The sequence below is a fragment of the Cryptotermes secundus genome, unplaced genomic scaffold (genome assembly GCF_002891405.2).
Source record: "Cryptotermes secundus unplaced genomic scaffold, Csec_1.0 scaffold358, whole genome shotgun sequence".
NCBI lineage: Eukaryota > Metazoa > Arthropoda > Insecta > Blattodea > Kalotermitidae > Cryptotermes > Cryptotermes secundus.
Window position 1 is genome coordinate 6,038 of NW_019721523.1, and position 4,499 is coordinate 10,536.

The 4,499-nt window shown below is 35.8% G+C and overlaps 1 protein-coding gene and 1 long non-coding RNA gene across 2 annotated transcripts in view; one reads left to right on the plus strand and one right to left on the minus strand.

Moving 5' to 3' along the window:
• LOC111875483 (protein lethal(2)essential for life) overlaps positions 1-590 on the minus strand; it is a 3,280-nt gene extending 2,690 nt beyond the window's left edge. Inside the window, exon 1 of the mRNA XM_023871773.1 lies at positions 370-590. The gene's annotated coding sequence lies outside the window, so the exon portion shown is untranslated. The remainder of the gene's footprint in view (positions 1-369) is intronic.
• LOC117283187 overlaps positions 1-4,499 on the plus strand; it is a 14,142-nt gene that overhangs the window by 2,293 nt on the left and 7,350 nt on the right. The gene's annotated exons all lie outside the window — the stretch shown is intronic.

Below are 4,499 nucleotides of genomic sequence, written 5' to 3' on the forward strand. Positions count from 1 at the left end.
TCCAAGAATACGGTACACAGTTCTTCCTCTGAAATTAACAATTATAAAATGGCTTTATGAATTGCGCTGTACCATACTAAAGCGTATCGCAATTAAAACTGAACTGTAATCGTTTCTACATGCCAGAACAAAAATGTCATAACCTTAACTTGTGCATTATTTTAAACTGCTGTCAGTTTCTGGACATTATAACGCCGCATGGCAGGATAAAATAATTGGAAATAATATGCTGTGGGCCGTCGTGATATTTTTCCAACATGTCTTGAAGGGCTTAGGAAAAACACGAATATCCTGCTACAGTAGCCGATATCCCGTGCAAGCACCTCTACATCAAGCTGTTCGATACTAAGCAGTGTGCGTTTAACATACCTTTCGTCCGTTTATGCGAAAACTGTAGATTAAAAGGTAGAACAAATATACTGACTTGCTTCAGCAACAACCGAAACTCACAAACAACCAAACGTAACTGTTCCTGCGTTATCAAACTACTTGCAATATATAACTTTCCTTTTTACTATTCCAGAAATTTCTACAGCTTCTACCGGCTTCTACTGCGTTCTAGAACAGAAATCATTTGTGTTCAAGTTCCAGAACGATCCAGAATTTACGAACTTTCTCGATTGCTCATTGGTAGATTTTAAATTGTAATTAGGGCGCAGAAGCAGATTTGACCAATGACGTCTTCGGAGCTTTCAGGTGTGGTTCTACGCCTGCGACGCAGTATTCCCTGCTTGACACGTCAGGGCCCAATATCAGTGTCTGTATCGGTCTGTATTCCTGTCGATTGCAAAAGCAACCATTAGAATGCTTGTTATATAATTACTGAAACGTGTGCTATATGCTCTCTAACATAAATTATTTGCATATAGTTAATCCGTCGTAATGAATTCTGGTGCTGGATACTATTACGTAGTTAAAATTTCTGGAGGCGTTTGTTTTGTGTGAATTTGTTCGGTTGTCTTATCCATAGTCTCTTCCCAGGATTTGTGTATACAGTTATTATGGCATATTGTTGGAAATTCATATGTTCATTTTACCCCCTCATCAGAAATGGATATATAGTGCTGAGTAGAATAAAAATGAAGTGGAAATGATATGGAAGGAATCCATTTTTAAGTACAATTCCTATAGTACATGTGCATGAAGGGACTGAGGAACAAAATGAAAACTCTTACCGATCACAGGGCCTTGAGAGAAAATCCATTTAAGTAATTAAAATTCCAATTACTTTTTAGAAAACTTTTACTCTTGAATCAATTGGGGAGGCACATTTATAGAATCCTCAGGTTAGCTACATGAAAGGTAACCATTCAGAATTTTCCTCAGCCTCTCCAGAGGAATTCCAGGGGAAATATTTAAAATTGAACAAAATCAAGCATATGTACATCAAATGAATCAACCTAAAATGAAATAAAGAATCTGAGTAGTTTCAAATTAAGAATCTTTATCCAAATCTACCAGGTACTTTTAAAACTAGTCCTTTAAAATATACTGAGTGCATCAAAGAGAATTTAAGACTTGAAGAACAGTACTTAAATATTTAAAGATATGTAATATTGTACTAAAGGATAAATACACAGCATGAATTGAAGCAAGTAGATACAGAGAAAACTGTGGAATTCAACAGGAGCACATTTTTCAGTTTGATACAGTTTTGTTTGATGCCATTTGAGCAATTATTCATTGCACTGTGAACTTGATTCTACTCAAAAGCAGGTGAAAGGAAAGGAACAGAGGATTTCAGTTGACCAGTGGCTCTCCAAGCTCGAGTTCTAATAGTTGAAATCATCAGTTCAGGGCAATGTCTAAGGAGGCCACAGCTACTTTCTCCCAATCCATTTTCAGATCTGTATATATGAGTCTTTCTGATTAGCACATAATCTTGTAAATACCACATGAGTGCATGAACTGAGAAGACTATGGTCTTCTGGAATGTGATGTTGTATAGTGTCATAGATAGGTACATATCCACCAGACTATTCCACATCACACACCATTAAGACCATAATCTTCATATTCAGTGTTAAGAGAGTCAAATATCTTATAAACAAACTGAGATATCAACCTTTGTTATGAAAAGTTTTGTCTTCGTTGGTAAATGCCATGCAGTCTCGTGGCATCAGCTGGCATTTTTGAGGAACAGGCAGCAGCTTGCTGCCATCTTTATTCTGGCCTCTTTATTTGGCATACTCTTCAATCCTGCACACAGAGACAATATGTTTCTCCAAAACGCCAGTGGACTTCAGTGGACTACCTGACATTATACCCTAGAAGACAGAACTTTTCCGTGACCACCACTATGAGAACCTCAGACCGTAGACCTTAGTTATATAATATATCATCTGCCTGAGTATATTTCACGTGCTACAATAGTTCATGAAGGCCCGCGGTAATGTAGTTGGGTGAGGCACTATGCTACAAGCTGGAAGGTCATAGGATTGAATCCCAATGAGGTGGTATTTTTCAATTTACCTAATCCGTCCAACTGCACTATGGTGCTGGGGTCAACTCAGCCTCTAACAGAAATGAGTGCCAGGAATATTCTTGGGGGTAAAGGGTGGCCAGTGCATAAGGCTGACAAACTTACCGCCCTCTTTAATTCATTCATTTATTCAGCATTCCATAAATCCTTGCATGGTTTAACACCAATGGATATAGAAATAGTCAACATGAGTAAATCACATACTGCAACACAGATGTGTAATGCCATATCAGTTAAATTTAATAATATACAACATGAAACAAAAACCATTATCTATAACAATAAGGCGCTATCAGCTACCACCTGTAACAAATCCGAAACTTTAATTGTTGTCACAGTTAAAATATTCGTCCAATGAATAAAATGACTTTAAAAATAGGAATTTTTTAACAGCAGACCTAAATTTTTTAATCTCATGAGCTTGTTCTTTTATATTAGGTGGAAGTTTATTAAAAATTTTAATTCCAAAATAATATGTTCCCTTTTGAAAGACAGTTAAGTTACATGAGGGATAATGGAGGTTATTACTATGTCTTGTGTTGATTGTATGAATCTCAGAATTAGATAAAAATAGATCTTTGTTTTTGACCACAAATAACAAAATGGAAAAAATGTACTGTGAGTAAAGGGGCAGAATCTTTAATCTCTTAAACAACTCCCTACAAGAATCTCTACATCTAGAATTGGTGATTACTCTTATTACCCTCTTCTGTAGTCTAAAGATATGGATGCAGAGGGGTGAATTACCCCAGAAAATCAGGCCATATGTCATAATAGAATGAAAATATGAAAAATATACTGATCTCATTGATTCTAAAGACATATAGGGTTTAATAGCCCTAACTGCATAGAAAGCTGAACCAGTTTGGACATGAGCCAGTCAATGTGTCCTTTCCATGATAGGGTATTATCAGTCATCAGACCGAGGAGCTTAATATCAACGGTTGTAGCAATTTGACTGTTACTATAAATGATAGGTATGTCCATTGTAATACTATTCTTGGTTGAGAACTGCATAAAGTACGTTTTATTGAGATTCAGTGTCAGTAAGTTAGCCTTAAACCATTCATTTATATTTTTCAATATTAAATTTAGTTCATTTTCATACTCAATACGATTAGAGTTCTTAACAATAATACTGGTATCACCCGTGAAGAGAATAGGTATTGATTTACTCTTTATAATATTTGGCAGATCATTAATGTTTATCAAAAACAATACGGGACCTAAGATTGATCCCTGGGGAACACCATTGATAATCTTACCCCAACTTGAGTGAGTGCACTTCTTATTAGTTACAACTCTTTGATATCTACCATGAAGGTAGGATTCCAGTAATGCATTAGCTTTTCCTACTATTCCATAAAATTTCAATTTAGATAATAGAACATCATGATTAACACAATCAAAGGCTATGAGTAGATTGTCTAGATAATGTGGGAACCTCAACATCTCACAACACTATGGGCCTCCACGGCCTGTTACAGGGATCCCTATACTTTTACTTTACTTACTTAACAATAGTTCATAAGTTATCACATTCAACTGAAAGCTAGATACAACCTTCGCATTGCTGACAAGCTCTTTTTTTGATTTTACAAAAATGTTATCATAACAAACACAGCATATCTTTTGAAAATCTCAGCTCAGTCTCTCAGCCAACTAATAAATTGATATAGTCACCTTGAATTCTGCATGAAAAATAACAATAGAAAGTAGCTATAATGACCGAATATTGATCAAATAGCATATCTGATCCAAGGAGAATGTCAACCAGTTTAAGGTCTTTCATTCTGGTCCGTCACACTAACCAATTAACAATCAAGTTTCTTCCGTCAAATGTGACACTTTTTTAAGTTTTCCACCTCGTCAGCACCTGCCTTACATGTTTCGGCTCACCACGGAGCCATCATCAGAGGCATTTATAGTAGAAAAAGAAATCACCAACACACAAAACTTCACTTTGTCCAAGATAGCCACGTTCCAGTTAATTAAAATAATTACAAATAGTTAAAAT